This window comes from Dendrobates tinctorius, unplaced genomic scaffold, assembly GCF_039654945.1.
Source record: "Dendrobates tinctorius isolate UK_male_01 unplaced genomic scaffold, ASM3965494v1 ptg000046l, whole genome shotgun sequence".
NCBI classification, from domain to species: Eukaryota; Metazoa; Chordata; class Amphibia; order Anura; family Dendrobatidae; genus Dendrobates; species Dendrobates tinctorius.
In genome coordinates, this window is record NW_027361714.1 from 80,001,207 (window position 1) to 80,021,352 (window position 20,146).

The 20,146-nt window shown below is 39.4% G+C and overlaps 1 protein-coding gene across 1 annotated transcript in view; it reads right to left on the reverse strand.

Moving 5' to 3' along the window:
• ARMC2 (armadillo repeat containing 2) overlaps positions 1-11,475 on the reverse strand; it is a 286,378-nt gene extending 274,903 nt beyond the window's left edge. The window contains exon 1 of the mRNA XM_073576046.1: positions 10,811-11,475. The gene's annotated coding sequence lies outside the window, so the exon portion shown is untranslated. The remainder of the gene's footprint in view (positions 1-10,810) is intronic.
• Between the last annotated feature and the right edge of the window lie 8,671 nt (positions 11,476-20,146).

Sequence of the window (20,146 nt, forward strand, 5' to 3'; positions counted from 1 at the left end):
GGAAAAGTTGTAACGGCACTCGTGCTGACTGATCCTTTAATGAATCTAAATTAAACCATATGTCATGACACATTCCACTGAAGCTATGACCTCCTGTTATAAAACAAAAAGAAAAAACAACCGTATCCCTCACCTGTCTGTTGTTTTGTACCACGCTGTAATCCATGTCTCAGACTCAGTGACTAGCGGTGACGTAATTGAGGTTACCGCTGGTCACTGAGGTTTGCGTTCCCAGCCAGTGTCTCTGAACTGTGGGGACCTTGGTGAGATCAGAGCTGCACTGTGAGACTTTTTCTGACTGTGCTAGCTGTATTGTTCCTGAGGTCACAGCAGCACAGGGATTTGCCAAAAACCTCAATGACGTCAAAGCTAGTCATTGACGGTCTATTACAGGAGACCATGGCTTCAGTGGAATGGGTGATGACGTGAGTATGGTTTAATTTGGATTCATTAATGGAGTCGGTCATTCTTTCAATTAAAGGACTTTATTTTAGGTGTGTATGTTTATTTACAATATAACTATAGGATTAGTAATGTATAGGCATCTTATAGACACCTCTTGATTACTAAGCTGTGGGCTTGATGTTACCGGACAATACAAAGGTGACATCAGCCAATGCCCTAACAGGGCAAGTGGGAAGAGCAGGGCAAAGCGCCAGAATTGTAGCATCCGCAGGTTGCTATTTTTAGGCTGGGAGGTCGAATATCCATGGTCCATTACCAGCCTAAGAATACCAGCCCCCAGCTGTTAGCTTTAGCTTGGCTAGTTGACAAAAATGGGGGGGACCCACGCCATTTTTTTAAATTTATTTAAATAATTAAATAGCGTGGAAACCTCTCTATTCTTGATAACCAGCCTTGCTAATGCTGACAGAACCAGCCTTGCTAATGCTGACATTTGAGGGTTGCAGCCCCTTAGCTATCAGTTTTGCCTGGCTGGTTATGAAAAATACAGGGGATCCCACATCATTTTTAAAAAAAATAATTTATAGCTTTTTTTATAGCTTTTTGCAACCACTGAAGATGTCTGTGTTTGGTTTTGCCTCCCATTGAAGTCAGTGGAGTTCTGGTATGTTCGTCAAACCGTTCAGTGAACATCGGGACATTTGCCGATCCGAACACCAACCGAACCTTGAAAGGTTCAGTCATCTCTAGACATAAGTGACCCCATTTTGCAAAATACCCCTCTCAATTAATTTATACCACAGGTGTGTCATAGTGAAGATAAAATAATTACATTTTTAGCACCAAAATTTTGTTTTAGCCCAAGATTTTACATTTTCACCCAAGGATATGAGTAAAAATGCACCAAAATTTGTCCCACAATTTCTGCTGAATGTGGAATTACCCCACATGTGGCCTTACAGTACTGCTTAGCCATACAGCGAGACTCGGGAGAAACGGCGAGCTATTTTTCTCCTGGAGCACAGATTTTGCTTAGTTTGCGGACTCCATATACAGAGCCCTAAGTGCTAGAATAACAGAATCCACCCTCAAATGACCCCATTTTGCAAATCATACCCCTTTGGGAATTTATCTACATGCGTAGTGACGATTTTGACTCCATGGGTATTTTCCAGAAACAAGCAGCAGTGGATGTTGCTGAGTGAAAATTGCAAACTGCCATTGTAGTGCCCAGTACGTTCCAGTCACCAGTACATTATAGTGCCCAGTACGTTGTGGTGCCCAGCTCATGCTTCTGGAGACATGCACCTGTAAATTAGGCGGGCTGTCATCGCTACAGAAATGTCAAACATGTGGACGCTAAATCTGGTTTAGGCACACTGGGACTCAGAAGTGAGGGGGCATTTGGATTTTGAAGTGCAGAAGCTGCTGAATTTTTTTTTCCGGACGAGGAGCTATAGCACTTTTTCAGAGCCTTTGTACTACTAGTAATGTGGAAGCCCCCTATATTTCCGTTAACAGATGACGGAGCTGAGGGGGGACTTGCTTTTTTGTGGCTTGAGTTGAAGCTTTTGTTGGGAACATTTTACATAACATTTGGGATCACATTTGTCTGGCGCTCTATGCTGAGCACTTACATCGGGGTTTACATCTAAATCTCAGAGTGGCGTGATTCAAATGAAACCCCCGAGGGATCCATTCACTATAATGCAGCAGCAGACTTACTCTGGACTCTGGCTTTTATTCAGAGTTGTACTTTTCAGAGATGCACAAAACTGTGGCGGACTGCGATTTTATGCATGCCTAACAAGACAGACACTGCCAGATCATAGGCGGCCAGACAGAGTCCACAGTGCCTCCATCTGCCTCTTTATCGGGAATCTTCCACAGGGGGTTCCGTCTGAATCACGTATTTCAGAGATTTACATGGAAACCCCGATGTAAGTGTAAGAAAATGATCCGAGACAGAGTTAGCAGTTTCCGGTACCCTTTAAGGCCGGGACTATCGGGACTGTCGCCACTGTTACCGGGGGAGGTTTCTTCTGGGAGGGAAGGACCTTCACGCTGGACAGCAGGGGGCATGGGCAATATAAGGAGGACTGAGCGTGGGACCAGGTCAGACTTGGCAGGAAAGCGACAGGAGGTTAACTCCCTCTCCGCTGCTCCGGCTGACAACTCCACGCCACTCATCCCTCAGCGTGCTGACTATAAGATTGACTTTGATGCTATTAAGTTATCATCTTACCCTGTTCTTTTGGACAACCCTGTTCTTTTGGACAGCCCTGTCCTGTCTGTGGTAACAGATAAGCTGCCTAGAGAATACTCCAAAGAACCGCCCACTGCCGCGGTCTGTGAGTGATCTCACGGCTCGTGTTCGGCGCCATTTCTGAGGAATCCTCATAACGGACTGTTCCCACATTCCAGCACACTTAAGCCAAGAAAGACTGGATCCATCAGCACCATCAGGAGACAGTGCTTCTCGTTCCTCCGTAGCAGAGCCAGAGACATTGTCCATGATTTGCGACACCGCCGGGAGATTTTCCATCCTTTCCCCTGCAAGAGCTGCAAGCAATAATTTACCTTGTTTTTGTATATCTTATTCTCGAGCATTGTGTTCGTATGCCATTCCCATTGCTGCCGTACTAATCTTGCCTCCCTGTGAGGAGTATTACTTGTTAATTGCTTGTTCAGTAAATCCTGTTAACCCCATCTCTGCCTCCAACTCTTCACTGCATCCAACGAACCTCTCTTCTTTACATAAGCCCTCAGCACATAGCGCAAGATAAATGTGAGCCGAGCCTTGCTGCGATGTTTGGAAGGCAGAATGATCAAATCAACAGCAGGTGATTAAATGGTTTTATTTATTTTTTACATTGTTGCTCATGTGATATAAGCAAATAACTTTATTCTTCGAGTAGATGAGATTACAGCGATACCAGATTTAGATCAGGTTTTTATGCTTGGCTGCTGTCACACACTAAAAGATTATTTTTATTGCAAAAACAAGTTTTGCATCGCTATATTTTGATAGCTATAATTTTTCCATATTTTGGTCAATATAATCATGTGAAGGCTTGTCTTTTGTTTGACAAGTTGACGTTTTTATTGGTACCATTTTCGGGTACATGACTTTTTTTTTCTCGCTTTCTATTCCAATTTATGGGAGGGAGAATGAACAAAAAACAGCAATTCAGGAATTTTTTTTTTTTTTTTCTTAAGGCAGCTTTTTTCTTCGGGTCAGTACACTTACAGCAATAACACATATATATTTTTTTATGTTTTGGTGCTTTTACACAATAAAAACTATTTTAGAGAAAAAAGAATTATTTTTGCATTGCTTTATTCTGAGAGCTATAACTTTTTTATATTTCCATTGACGGAGCTGTTGGCTTGTTTTTGGCGGGATAAGATGACATTTTCAGAGATGCCATTTTTATTTACATTAGTCTTTTTATCGCATTTTATTCCACTTTTTGTTCGGTGGTATGATGATAAAGCATCATTTCTTTGCATCTATTTTTATTTTTTAAATGGTGTTCACTGAATAGTGGGACAGTTTTATAGGTCGGGTCATTCCAGACGCTGCGATACCAAATGTGCACTTTTTTAACATAAATAAATTTATTTATTGGATTAATGTTTTTTTTTTTGTTCTTTATTTTGTGATTTTAAAAAATTTTTTTTAGAATTTTTATCAACTTTTTTTTTTGCATTGTCAAAGGATGGGACATCAACTTCCCACTAGCAGATTGCTGATCTAATGCTCTGCAATCCTTTTTTTTCTCTGTCCCTGCTGCACTGTCGTGGAGATGGGAAAAATGGTAATTAGTTACCAGTAATTTAATTTTCTGGAACCCACAACAGCACCCTTCTTTATTCCCTTCCTCCTATGGGTTTTGTAGTTTTCCTTACTCTTCCCATTTTTTCATTGAGTGCAGCAGAAAAAAAATGTGGCATTGGTAGGAAAGTTAGTAGGGAAGTATTCTGCTTATTTGTGTATGATTCTGCTTATTTGGGTTGATATGCACATGTCGAACCAAAGAACATTCATCTCTGGGACACAGAACCCGTATCCTTCCTGAGCGGTATGATGGCTGGACATTGCCATCTTGTTTGTACTTGCATATAATAGTACAGATGAACGAGGTACCTTCAGGTATCTTGAAATTGTACGCAAGGATGAGCCAGATTTGTGAAAGTCCACTATTCTCTTTCTGATATCTTTGCTGATTTCTTGAGACTTTCCCATGATGTAACACAAAGAAGTAGTGTGTTTCAGGTGTGTATTAAAATACATCCATAGGTGTGTCTCTAATTAAGTCAGATGTTGCCAAAAAACCAGAAGCTTCCAAACATGTGACATCATCATATGGGCATTCCAGAATTGTTTAAAGGCATAGTAATATTAAAACATAGTAATGCCTTAAAACTTACTCTCTCATTTTTCTGGCATTTGGCAAATAATAATTATGGTAATCCTAATAGACCTAAAACGAGAGAGGTTTATTTTGATTTCATGTCAGATATTGAGAAAACATGCATATGTATCTTTTTATATAGTGTTTGTAAACTTCTGGTTTCAACTGTATATGTGGATTGTTCTGTGTGCATGGAAGTGCGATCGACCTGTCATTTAACAGCCTCAATTAGCCACTGTAAGGCTGGTTTCACAATTGCGTTTTTTTGCGCTGCGTTTTTGCGCATACATGCGCATGCGTTTTTTCCCTATATTTAACATGGGTGCGCATTGTCATGCGTTTGTATGCGCATGCATTTTTTTGTAGTGTGCGCCCAGGCACACAAAATGCAACCTGTTGCATTTTTGGTGCGTCCGTCCTGTCTCAAAAAAACGCATGCGCACGCAATGCACACGAAATTCACCCAAAAACACATTAAAGTCTATGGGAGCGCTGACGTGCGCATGGTCATGCGCACGTCAGCGTTTAAAAACGCATGCTTTTTTTTTATAAAAACCATGCACAAAAAAACAAGAAAACGCATTAAAAACGCATGATGAGTTTTTTATGCGCATTTGCACTGCGCACGCAGCGCAGCGCAAAAAACGCAAGTGTGAAAGTAGCCTTAATGGTCCCTAAATATGGCAGGTGTCACCCACCATGTCTATGTTTTCATATAACATTTTAAATAATAATAAATGTCTGTGACACTTACATGATGCACCTATTTAAGGCTTGCAGAAGTCAGTGTACATGCAGAAATTTCTGCTTTGGATCGACTACGTGTGAATTTACTGGTAAGATGATGCAAAATGTAATAAACATAAAAGTGGCCTTTAGCAATTTCCAAAGTAAAATTCTGAATACATTTTCGAGGTAAAGAATAAAAAATGGATTTGACTGGTTAAAAAAATTACAGTTAAGGCCGGGGTGACACGAGCGTTTATTCTCTTATCCGAGAGAATTCAGCCCATTATGCAAATCACAAGCTGCTCAAACTCTGATTGTAGTGTGATCCGATTCTTCTGGCTGAAGAAAAGATGGAGGAAAAAATGTCTTCTCCATTCTGTCCGTGGAAACCGGACCGCACTCGGATGCTTTCCTCGCACTCATTTGTTTCCCTGGACCCGCTCCGTACGAGGAAAAAACCTGGCATGTGCACGACCCCATAGAATAACATGGTTATGAGTGCTATCCGTCATGACGACAAATAGCACTCTGATTATTACAGTCCCCTGCGCGAGCCTTAATAATGATGAGAAACATGTCCAGATACTTTGTCCATTAAAGCAAAGAATACAGTATACAGCATTAAAAACTTCACACTTTTGGACACAAGTTATGACAAACCGTCCTCTGCCTCTTGTTGCTTCACCGTACAGCTGTACGCAGGGGAAGAAATATGCAAACATGTACTTAATCTGCAGAATTTCTCTTTATTGCGGGCAACATTAGCTTTTCATATGGGTTACATCTGCAAGACGGGGGCACAGATAATACTGACCGTCTCAGAGCTGTGATCACAGAAGTCATGTCATGGGAGGGTAATTTCGTGGTTATTGTAGCTGGACTACTAGATCTGGGTCAGTGATGAAGATGTATGCTTGGTTACTTATGTTCACTACTTGAATAATTCAGTAGGACAAGATTTCACTCTTTGTTTGTATTATTACTAACCTTTTTTTCTACTTTTTGGGCAACAGACAACACTGCTTGCATCATTTGGCTGAGATTTAAATAGCTATACATAACATGCTTCTCCTGGATACACAGCACCCAATGGCCATCACGTCAGCTGCTCGCTACCTATCATCTCAGCTAAGCCACTTCTTCTCAGCCAGTAGCTGGGGCGGCCTGAAATCAGACACAGACCAATGGCTTTGCTGTCACTAAGGGAGGGAAATACAGAGAGCTATTGAAGGTCTGTGCTATGTGTCAGAGCTTTTTATTGTAGAGCTGTGAATTTGCTTTTTGTGCTGATTTCACAAAAGAATAGCCAAATCTGGTTTTGAACTCCTTCACGCTTAGAAAAGACAGACCTCTGCACGGTTAATCCAAAATAAAACACTCAGAACAAATTATACTAAAGCTCAGTTTTCAAAATGACGGATTTCTGCTTGGTTAACTATGTATTTTCCCTCTTGTGAAAAAGGCTACGTGTTAACATTCTGACTTAGATCACAAAAATGTGCGTTTGCATCTACGGCTCTAACCTTAGATACGTCTGAAAGTACTGAGCAAGTGAAGGAGATGAGACTTTTATGGAGAAAATAATCCTACAGGACTCTAAGGGCTCACGCAGAAGTCCATGGATCTCGGTCCGACGAAGGACAACAGTGCATGGGCTGGCCGTGAACCTTAGATGTGTGTATGAGGTTGTCATGCTTGGGGCTGGAGACCTGCAGACAGTCCATGCACTGTTGTCCTTGATCGAACCGTGATCCGTAAGTCTTAAGATCTACAGTATATTAGGTGTCATACCACAGCACTGCTCGTATTTTGCAACAAATCAATGACCTCAATTGTAAAAACCACATCGGTTGCATTTGTCAAAGCTTTGATAGTAATAATCTAGTATTCTCAGGAGTATTTTGCATAACTCCTTTTCATATTCAGCTCTATGAATACAGATGTGCAATTTTAGTGACCGGATATAAATGTGGAATTTACAAACTGGCACAAAAAGAATAAAAAATGAAGAACCGATCCAGACTTTCTAAATAGAAAATACATTCAAAACAGAATTTCCAATACATGTTAGACGATAGGATGACTTATGTACTAAGGAGTTAAACTGTTTTGGATGACGATATGCAAAAGAGAATATTAGAAAATCGGGTGGATGGAAAATGTGACGACTGAGAGATATGAATTAAAATATTAGGAAAAGAACTGGGAATATATTTTTAATCTATTAAAATAATACTACATTCTTTCTAGTATATTTTTGTCTAAACTTTGTATACTAATTGATCATGATTTTTAACTGGTTAACTGAAAGTCCTTATTAATAATAAATATGCAAATGAGAAATGATGCCAACCGTACAAATCTGTATGGCTTGGTTTACATTAGTATTGGTTTTTTTTTCTCACTGTTTTCTGCTTTTGTACAAGTCATCCAAACTAATTGGATGGCTGATTCAGAACATGTCCCCATCTGTGCAGATGTTGCAGATATTTCTCACAATTTGGAGACATAAAGTAATAGATGTAAGATCATTCTAAATATAATAGAACATAATCATCCAATTTTTTTCGGAAGAAAGAAGGAATGCATGGGGTTAAATTATAAAGAGAATTTAAGATCTCGACATCTCAGTACGGTGACTGTAACATAAAACCTCTACATTCACCCGATCAGAAACGGAGGAGGCAAAGTGATAATTCCTTTTGATCAATACATCTACCAATATAAATGCGTGGGGTGATTATGTATATTTTGTAATATGTTGAATATACTCTGCTTTTGTGTTGCATCTATATTACTGCTGTTATTCAGCTTACATGCAGACTGTGCTGGCTACACGCATACATATTTTTAGAAATGGAAAGTAAAAATGATTAGAAATAGTGTGCTAGGCTACCAAATTATATCTGGTCTCAAACGCATGGATATGTGTAATGTTACAGAGTTGGTAAATCCAAGTTTTCATAACCAGTAAATTAGAATTTACTGCCTTCCCACAAACCTATGGAGGCATCTAGAATGCAACAGCAAGCATAATTACTAAAAACTAAGCAACGGGGTAATGGCGTCTATTATTGGTAGTAATATGTGCAGAATTAATGGAAAGCAATTAAGTGCTTACTGTTGTGTACTAAGAAAATAAGATTGTATATTCAGGTCCAATCTGTTATCTGGTAAAATGGTACATATACAGTAGTTATGTTATACAGTAGTGTGAGTGTAAATGTATATATTGATCAGAAAGATCGCACTATATTAAAGCTATCAGTTAAACCTTATTTATTTGGCATAGTTTGGTTCGAAATGTCATTTGCACAGATCACTTGGTCATTGTCAATATCTACTTTTATATACAATGTTATTTTTTTATATTGTGAAGGATGCATATATTTGTAAGGACTAAATTATCACTGACATGCAATATAATAAAAGGGGTTTATAGAATTGTTAGATTTTTTGAGTGGAGAGGGGCATTAAGACTTTCAGTAAAGTTGCCACAAGCAGTATTTTTGGAGTGCAAACAAACAAAATGGTGATCAAGACATTACATACTAAGTTACTATTAAAAACTCGATACAGTTGTTGTTTCCTTTAGCAAAGTGTTACTTGTCCAGTTACCTTTCTTGTTTTTTTGCCTTTCTACATGGTTTTATCCCAGAAGCCTAGAAGGGTGGCTGAACAAGTAACCTCAATTGGTCACCCATCCCGTTGTTTCAGTGCTAACCCTGTCCTTCAACCCTAGCCACTTTGGCTTGCAATGGCAACTAATGCAACCCAATTACATAATCTGTCCTGTGCTACTAGAATTTATTATTGTGGCATATTCTCCATTTATATATCAGTTGTGTCTTTATAATGGAGTACTGCATTTGAATTGATTTCTTGTTACTGCACCTTCACTTATACTATTATTGGCATCCTACTATTCTTTGGCATTTTGTTTTTTCTATACGGACTCTCTAATGTGTGTTCCTCTGCAACCTGATGCCGATTCATGTCAATGGATTTGTAGGATGCATTATGTCACACAGGCAGATGGTGACCTTTCTAGTAAAAAAAGAAAAATAAAGCATAGTGGGGGTCACTATACTATCACATGATCCAAAGGAATTGAAAAAAATGCATGGTTTTTCATCGAATTCTGGTACGCTGGTTATTCCCTGGCAGTTTTTGTTTCTATCATGGGTGCATGAGTAAGATGTTTTGGTGAAACTAATCCTTGGTCTCAGAAGTGATGCTGGTAGATACGATGTGGTTGCTAAAGATCAAAGGCCGTTATTACATTTTCTGCTTTTTTTTTAACTTTTGGACAACTTCTTGTTGTTGGACAACCTCTAATTTTTATTAGGCCTGGGGTTCCTTACATTACAACCACAGTTAACCTTTGTCAATATCATTATGGAAAAGAAAGTCCCCTTTCCATGGTATTTAACAGAAACCAATGCCAGCTGTCCAAAGAACTAAAGAGTTGGTCATAGTAAACTTTTTGGATCTACTCAGATAATACAAAATTATCCATAAGTTTATTGATTTTTTTCTTGGTATGTTGGTTTCTGTCGGAAACAGACCCATTGGGGTAGATTTATCAAGCTAAATGTACCGGTATGAGCCACTATGATAAATTGGGTGCTTTTTTTTTTTTTAACGCTGTCTGATGTAATATTGCACTAAAATATGTTAGATATTAATATCTTACCAATAAAGAGCATGGGCATATTTTAGGTATCATTGGACTTGTCTAGGTTAGAATATTTTGCATGGATAACATCCATTTATTAAAAGCAAACATGCTAAAAATATATATTTTTATTAATAATAATAATAATAATAATAATAAAAAATAATAATAATCTTTTTTAAATGCAAATGGTGTCTGGAAGGTAGGTACACTTAAAAGTGTTTTGACCCATCATTCTTTCTATTTTTTATTTGCATATTCACATATAAGACACTAGCATTGATAATTGCATACACATCTAATGTCAACGTAAAGAAACACTATAAAACACACTAATAGGACTGTCTTCTCTTATACAAATGCTTTGACAAGTGATGAATTTGACTCAGGGATCCCGCTTAGATAAACCTCATGAAGGGCAATGCATCAATGTGAAAAAAATAAACACTGACATGGACAATTAATATAAAACAAACAAAGGTAAAGATGGATACCATACGTAAAGATATACTCATAACAGAAAAATAATCCAAGTAGGAAAAATAACATTCAACCCGATAGAAAAAGAAAATCTCTTTACCTGCTTGATCTGACAGGCTGTAATGTCTTCATGGGATTTGCTGCTAACAATCCCTGCTGTATATCTGTGGACAGGCTACAACAGTATCTGTATATACCGTAGACTTCTTGCTGTATAACAGTGAATTGGGTCAGTAAGAAACAGCTCAAAGGGAGTGGGAGGGTGACAACCAGGGGAAGCAAATTGTGCTGGACTGTGCACAGGTCTGTGGAAAGTCAAGCTTCGAGTGGGTTTAGGAAGACAACCTAATGTCCACTGCAAAATGCTTGGTCCAGTGAAAAAAAGACACATCAGGATTATTATATTAGGATTATTTCAAATACTCTCAGGTTCTTCTACATGGACATACTTGGGATCTGTGTTCACATGCATATTCTTTTGCAATAATTAGACTGGATCCCAGAATAGGGACTTTCCATTACGGGGATTTTTCGTTGCAGAGATTTCTACAACATATCTGCCATGTATGGATTTACCCTCACTCCTAATTAATTACCCACTTAACAGAGGTACTATACATTTTTTACCAGTTTTACTTTTCAAGTAAAAGATGCATTTATCTATTCAGATGTCTGTTCTGATGTACGTCTTCTATATGGGTTTATCATGGATAGAACTCTTACCCATCGTAATCTATGGAGCAATTCATATGTCTGGTTTATTTTTTTGCAAACTGTGTTCCTATAAAAAAAAAAAAAAAAAGTCAGACACGTCTGTTTTGAGCTGAGTTTCAGGTCAAAATGACCTATACAAGTCCAAGGGTCCGTGAAAATCACTTGCAGCATGCATAGTCATCCATGTGCTGTTTGTTTTTAACATTGCACTGAGAAGGAGAAACTTTGCAATTTATTTTTTTCACGCAAGAAAATCACTGATGGTAAAAACTCAAACACTGATGAAAATCAGACCATTGTTTTGCAAACTAGAAAAATTACTGATACAGGAAAGATATATATCTTTGTACCGTGTTAGCCAGTAGATGAAAAATATTTAGAATTGAGAGTCCTCAGTGGTTGATACCTTTTAATGGCTAATTGAAAAGATGGTAACACATTGCAAGCTTTCGAGACTACTCGGGTCTCTCCATCAGGCTGGACTAATACAAAATCTGAAGAATCACATATTTATACACAACACAGCACAGAAAAAATGCAATAGATAAGACAAGAGACGTGAAGCAGAACGATCATTATGGGAGAGGGAGAAACAGTTGTGGCCGTAAATATTGATCAGGAGGGTGAAACTGTCATTGTCCCGTGATTGAGGTCTGGTCCATGGTCCTGATGCCTCCACAAGGTCAGAAAAGAAAATTCCTTAACTGATTTAAAAAGTCATAAATCCATGTGACACGTTCATTCCTGCACTGAGTGTGTCAAAGGTTGTCTCTCTGAGATTTAAAGTTACCTTTCAATACAAGTAACCTCATGTCCATGGTGCTGTTATCTGGGATACAAAAATGTTTTGCCACAGGTAGATCTATTCTTTTTTTCTCTTATTGTGTCGTGATGAGAATTCATCCTTGTTCTCAGTTTTTGACCGGTCTCCCCAACATACAGACCCCCAGCTGGACATTTTATAGAAATAATTAAGTACACCACATTAGATGTGATACAGCTGAAAGTACCTGGGATCTTGTAGTCCTGATGTGAATTGGGGATCTTTATCTTGTCTGTGGTCATTATAAATGGACAGGTTTTACATTTTTTTCTCGTTGCAAGGAAAGGTGCCTGCAGCTGTTGGAGAAGACAGGGAGCTTCTGACAATGATGCTTCTTAGATTTGGGGGCTGCCTAAAACACAGCAGTGGGGGGTCTGGAGAAATGGATTGTAATTGGGCATCTTTTTGTAGTAAAGGTTGTAATTTATGTGTAGCTCAACTTGGCACCTTCAGATTTGGGTTGTAGGTGACTACTAGAGGCACTCGGTTAATTTCTTCTTTAGCTTTGTAATGTTGGTGATTTCTTGATATTCTAGTGGCTCTTGTAATTTGGTTTTAAATTGTTCTCGGATGGTAACCCTGATTTAGGGAGGTCTTTCTGAGGTGACAAAGGTGTTCATCTCTATCCATGGGGTTGGAACATATACGATTGTATCTGATGGTTTGGCTGTAAACAATAGAATTTTTTTATGTGTTTTGGATGTAATCTGTCCCATTTAAGGTATGTTGGACGGTCAATTTGGCTTCTGATACAGAGATGTCTCTATTTCATTGTTCTGTAACTTAATGATGGTGTCCAAAAAGTTAATTTCAGTGCTGGAGGAGTAGTTGAGTGTTAAGTTGATGGTGGGATGAAATTGATTAAACTGTTTATGGAATGTCTTTAGCTGTGACTCAGACTCCATCCAGATGAATAAATATTGTCAATGTAGTGGTAGTAGGCCAGAAACCTGATGTAACATGAGGACAAAAAGTAGCTTTTAAGCTTGGCCATGAAAAGACTTGCATACTGTGGAGCCATTTTACTTCCCATTGTTGTGCCAGTCTCTTGTAGATTTATCTTGTTGTCAAATTCAAAGTAATTGTGGGTGAGGATGAATTTTGTAAGTTTTACCACAGAATCAGCATCATTCCCGGTGTTTTCCATGAAGAATTTGCAGGCATTTAATCCATCCTGGTGTGGGATATTAGAGTACAAAGATTCCACATCCATGGTGGCCAGGATGGTTCCTTCTGGTAGAGGACCTGAGGACCTATTGCTGCTAGTTTATTCAATAGGCCAGTTGCGTCCTGAATGTAGCTGGGTGTATCCTTTACCAGTGGTTTAGGATTACCCTCCACCCATCCAGATACCTGCTCAGTAAGGGTGCCCAGTGCCCACACATGAAATAACTGGTCTTCCTGGATTTCCAGATTTGTGGATTTTGGGAAGCATGTAGAATGTCCCTATTCTTGGACTCTCTGGTATCAGGTCATAGACTCTTATGGATTTGTCATACAGACAAGATACCAACTTGTTTAGTTCTTTGTAATAGTTCTGTGAAGGATCTGACTCCAATTTTCTGCAGTAGCGTGTGTAAATAAGTTGTCTGTTTGCTTCATTCATATAGTCTGATGTGTTCATCATGACTATTGCACCTCCCTTGTCAGCAGGTTACTGATGATTTCTTTGTTGGCTTTCAAAGACTGTATGGCCTTTCCCTCCTGGGCACTGATGTCGGATGCTTGTCACATGTTAGTGTCTAAGATGGTGGATTTTATCAAATGTCTGAAGGAGTCTATATATTCATCCAAATGAGGGTTGCGTCCAGGTGGAGGTGTCCAGTCTGACCTCTTCTTGGTTGTTGTGATCCCTTTTCCTTCAGTCCGAGTGTTTTCTGAATCTTCTGTATCATTGAAATATTCCCTCAGGCGCAGTCTCCTGAAATAATGTTCCATATCTCTGCAGAGTTCAGTTTTATCTAGGGCCTTAGTGGGACAAAATAAGCGTCCTCTAGAAAGCACGGCCAGCTCCACTTTGTGGAGTGGTTGTCCAGTTTGTCAGGTTTTGGCTTTGTTTTGTATCTGTTTGTATAGAGTCCTGAATTGAGGCGCAATCTGTGTAGTCTCTTTTCCTTGTTATGAATCAAGCAGAGCATTGTTGGTAATTTTGCTCTGTGTTTTCTGTGTTTTCCTCAGAGTTTCAAATTGCCTTAGGACTTTACTCCTTATGCTGTAGCAGACATGCAAAAGGTGGCTCCTTAGTCTCTCAGAAGTCCTGTGACAAAGATTTGGTGTATAATGGGTATTGTAGGCATGAAGAATTGGGTTTGTAATCCAGAGTCCTTTGGGAATTAGATTCTCCTTTTTGCATTTAGATAAGAAAAAAATGTTGCTGTCTATTTGTGCACACTTCTTCAGAAGTGGCTTTAAAGTTACTGACATTTTAATGAAGCCTTAGACTCATTGGGTGTCACAACATCCCCTCTACTTTCTGCAATGACACAACTTGGTGGCATATACTGTATCTTAGAGAATCCATAGGTATTTTTATTTCCCTAGTATGTAGTTGCCCAAGAGGCAGCACATCGCAGCCTTCCATCAGATGTTTTATTGAGAGATTTTCCCGATGTATCCCTCTGATTTTTCCAAAGTAAGGAAAAAAATAAATATATATTTGTCGACTTTGCACTGAATAGCAAATTTCAGTTTATTTTGCATTCCTGTACAATTAGAAAGGTATGCTGATACATGGGGAGCAAAAAGACATTATTTGTGCCTTCATTGGGTGAATAAAGACCTTTAGATACATTAGACATATATTAGTGATTTCTATGTTAACTTGCACCAGCAACAGTTTTCTCCATTATGCAACTTAGAGAAAGATGGTCATGAGACTGTGATTTTGGTGGTATTGGAGTCTCATGTTCTTAAAAATATTTAATGGTGGTGTTGAGGAAGTTGCTTTTTAGGTGTATTTTTAGGTTAAGTGCAGAATATGTATACAATAAGACTATAAATACAGTAGATTACCAGGGACCCCAGTTAGTCCTGGGTTCAAATCCCACCAAGGACAAAATCCACAAGACGTCTCTATGTTCTTCCCATGTGAGGGTTTTCCAACCATACGCCAAAGATGTACTGATAGGGAATTTTGACTGAAAGCCCCAATGTGGACAGTGATGGAAAATGTCTGTAAAGTGCTTTGGAATATGTTGGCGCTGGTGACCAGAAAAATGCCCACAGGAAAATTGCCCACAGGAAAAATGCCCACAGGAAAATTGCCCACATGGAAAATTGCCAATTGCATCATCACAAAGTTTCAGATATATGATATTTGAGGTGCAAGGCGAGGATGTTCACATGATATGTGAAAAATGCCCACAGACATGAATACCCACAGGAAAATAGTAGCGAGTTATAAGTGAGATGCTCTGCAAGACACAGAGTAGCATAGATCTAGAGGTTAAATGCTCTGCAGGACAGGGGGATAGTATGCAAGTATACATGAGATGCTCTGCAGGACAGAAGAATAATCTAGAATTATAGGTGAGATGCTCTGCAGGACAGAGAATAGTAAAGAATTATACGTTAAATGCGCTTCAGGACGGGGGGATGGTATACAGGTATAGGTGAGATGTTCTGCAGGACAGAGAATAGTATAGAATTATAGGTTAAATGCTCTGCAGGACGGGGGATAGTATACAGGTATAGGTGAGATGCTCTGCAGGGCAGCAGAATAATCTAGAATTATAGGTGAGATGCTCTGCAGGACAGAGAATAGTAAAGAATTATAGGTTAAATGCTCTGCAGGACGGGGGATAGTATACAGGTATAGGTGAGATGCTCTGCAGGACAGAGAATAGTATAGAATTATAGGTTAAATGCTCTGCAGGACGGGGGATAGTATACAGGTATAGGTGAGATGCTCTGCAGGGCAAAGAATAGTATAGAATTATAGGTGAGATGCTCTGCAGGCAGAGAATAGTAAAGAATTATAGGTTAAATGCTCTGCAGGACGGGGGGGATAGTATACAGGTATAGGTGAGATGCTCTGCAGGATAGGGGGATAGTATACAGGTATAGGTGAGATGCTCTGCAGGGCAGGAAAATAATATACAATTATAGGTGAGATGCTCTGCAGGACAGAGAATAGTAGTATAGAATTATAGGTTAAATGCTCTGCAGGACAGGGGGATAGTATATAGGTATAGGTGAGATGCTCTGCAGGGCAGAGAATAGTATAGAATTATAGGTTAAATGCTCTGCAGGACGGGGCGATAGTATACAGGTATAGGTGAGATGCTCTGCAGGGCAGAAGGATAATCTAGAATTATAGGTGAGATGCTCTGCAGGCAGAGAATAGTAAAGAATTATAGGTTAAATGCTCTGCAGGACGGGGGGGATAGTATACAGGTATAGGTGAGATGCTCTGCATGGCAGGAAAATAATATACAATTATAGGTGAGATGCTCTGCAGGCAGAGAATAGTAAAGAATTATAGGTTAAATGCTCTGCAGGACGGGGGATAGTATACAGGTATAGGTGAGATGCTCTGCAGGGCAGGAAAATAATATACAATTATAGGTTAAATGCTCTGCAGGACAGGGAGATAGTATACAAGTATAGGTGAGATGCTCTGCAGGACAGAGAATAGTATAGAATTATACGTTAAATGCTCTGCAGGACGGGGGATAGTATACAGGTATAGGTGAGATGCTCTGCATCTTACATCCAAACCTACAGTTTATACAAAGAAGACATGGTCTGAGGAGGCAAAATTGCAACTGCAAGCATGCTTTGAATGCACGGACTGGGAGGTATTCCAGGAAACATGCTCGGGTCTGGATGAATGGGTTGATGAAGTGTCCTCATATATCCGTTTTTGTGAAGACACGTTTATTCCATCCAAATCTGTCCACTTTCGGGGAAACAACAAGCCATGGTTTACAAATAAAGTGAGGTTGATCCGTAAGAGAAAAGAGGAGGCTTATAAAGCAGGCGATATTACTGAATTCAAGAAACTTAGGAACTCGCTATCTAAAGAGATCAAGTTAGCCAAACACGAGTATGCAAAGATTCTGGAGGAAAGGTTCTCATCAAAAGATACTAGATCTGCATGGAGAGGATTAAGAGAGGTCACCAATTATAAAAGCCACCCCACTATAGTGAACCCCAGCAGAAGTCTGGCAGCAGAGTTAAATGAATTCTACTGCAGATTTGAGGCAAGCTCTACACACAGTGGCTATTCATCTCTAAGCTCCTCAGTCTGTTCATATAAAGATCATTCATTGTGCAACACCCAAGTAGTGATCTCCGAGGCAGAGGTGATACGCATCCTGAAGGGACTTAAGGTCAAAAAGGCACCTGGCCCTGATGGTGTATCTCCAATGTGTCTGAAAGTATGTGCTACCCAGCTTGCCCCTATACTGACAAATATATACAATGTGTCACTGAAAGAGTGCGTTGTACCTCAGTGTTGGAAAAATTCCACAATTATCCCTGTCCCCAAGAAAGTGGGATCCTCTGAGTTGAACGACTATAGACCAGTAGCACTCACATCTGTAGCTATGAAAGTCTTCGAAAGAATTATGATGTCCCACCTGATAAAATTCACGCAGAAGCTATGGGACCCGCTTCAGTTTGCCTATAAGGAGAATCGTTCGGCAAACGACACTGTCAATCTGGCACTGAAGTACATTTTGGATCATACAGATGAACGGCACTCATATGTCCGGATTCTTTTCATGGACTTTAGCTCAGCGTTCAATACCATTGATCCGAATTTACTTCATAAGAAAATGGTAGCTCTTGGAGTCCCTCTCAACTTATGCTTGTGGATTTATAACTTCCTGACAGCCAGGATACAGAGTGTAAAAGTTGGACCATTCACTTCGGACACCTTGGTCACAAACATCGGGGGAACCTCAGGGGTGTGTTTTGTCCCCGTTACTGTTTTCTCTCTATACGAATGATTGCATCTCTTCAGCAGACTCAGTAAAAATCTTGAAATTTGCCGATGATATGACACTGATTGGTCTCATCAGGGGAAATGCTGAAGACTTGTATCGGAGTGAGGTGGAAAGAATATGTGACTGGTGTAAAGCCAATAATCTTGTACTCAACACTAAAAAAACTGCTGAGATGGTTGTGGATTTTAGGAAAGATCAACATGAGATACTTCCAATCTACATCCATGACGAAGTGGTTCTTAGGGTCACAGAGACCAAATTCCTTGGTGTTATCATCTCTCATGATCTTAAATGGGGGAAAAACGTGGATGCTGTTATAAGAAAAGCACAACAGAGGATGTTCTTCCTGCGTCAGCTGAAAAGATATGGTTTGTCTAAGAATCTGCTGATCTTATTCTTTAATGCTGTCATCAGATCTGTGATTTGTTCCTCTCTGATAGTCTGGTATGGGGGAGCCACTGCGCATGACAAACTCCGCTTACAAAGGACTTTCAGAACAGCAGAGAGAATTATAGGCTCCCCCCTGCCTAAAATCCAGGATCTTTATGATAAGAGTATTCGATCCCACGCATTGAAAATTTCATCCGATCCCTCTCACCCGGGACACTCCTCATTCCAACTACTCCCTTCAGGACGTCGCTTCAGAGTCCCCAAATGCAGTACCAACCGCCATATGAACAGCTTCTATCCACTCTCTGTTCAACAATTAAATCGTCATGTGTAGACTATATACTGTATCTGTCTTGTTAGATGTTACTTGTTGTATCTGTTGTTATATATTATGTTGCCTCTTTGCCACAAAGAAGTCCTTGTATATATGTAATATGTACTTGGCGATAATAAATTTGATTGATTGATTGATTGATTGATTGCAGGGCAAAGAATAGTATAGAATTATAGGTTAAATGCTCTGCAGGACGGGGGATAGTATACAGGTATAGGTGAGATGCTCTGCAGGGCAGAGAATAGTATAGAATTATAGGTTAAATGCTCTGCAGGACAGGGGGATAGTATATACAGGTATAGGTGAGATGCTCTGCAGGGGGATAGTATACAGGTATAGGTGAGATACTCTGCAGGGCAGGAGGATAATATAGAATTCTAGGTGAGATGCTCTGCAGGGCAGGGGGATAGTATACAGGTATAGGTGAGATGCTCTGCAGGACGGGGTATAGTATACAGGTATAGGTGAGATGCTCTGCAGCACAGAAACACATTTGCTTCTGCTTTTTGAGGGCAGGAGTCATGGTAATGTTCTGTTGGTTCTTGAACTACGTTGTCATCTTTTGTTTTGAGAACTGAATGGCACTTTGAAGAGCGATGCAGTCGGCATTTCCAAGTCACCACTCCGCTGATAGTATGAAATGCAAGATATTCAAACCCCAAGTAAATCATAACTTTGTTGTTCCTCTGGCTAGAATACTTTAGCCCCTTAGCGACAGAGCCAGTTTGCAGCTTAATGACCAGGCCAATTTTTACAATTCTGACCACTGTCCCTTTATGAGGTTATAACTCTGGAACGCTTTAATGGATCCCGCTGATTCTAAGATTGTTTTTTCGTGACATATTGTACTTCATGTTAGTGGTAAAATTTCTTCGATAAGTCTTGTGTTTATTTATGAAAAAAACGGAAATATGGTGAAAATTTTGAAAATTTTGCAATTTTAAAACTTTAAATTTTTATGCCCTCAAATCAGAGAGATGTGTCACACAAATTTCTTAATAAATAACATTTCCCACATGTCTACTTTACATCAGCACAATTTTGGAAGCAAAATTTTTTTTTGTTAGGAAGTTATAAGGGTTAAAAGTTGACCAGCGATTTCTCATTTTTACAACAAAATTTACAAAACCATTTTTTTTAGGGACCACATCATATTTAAAGTCATTTTGAGGGGTGTACATGACAGAAAATACCCAAAAGTGGCACCATTCTAAACACTAGACC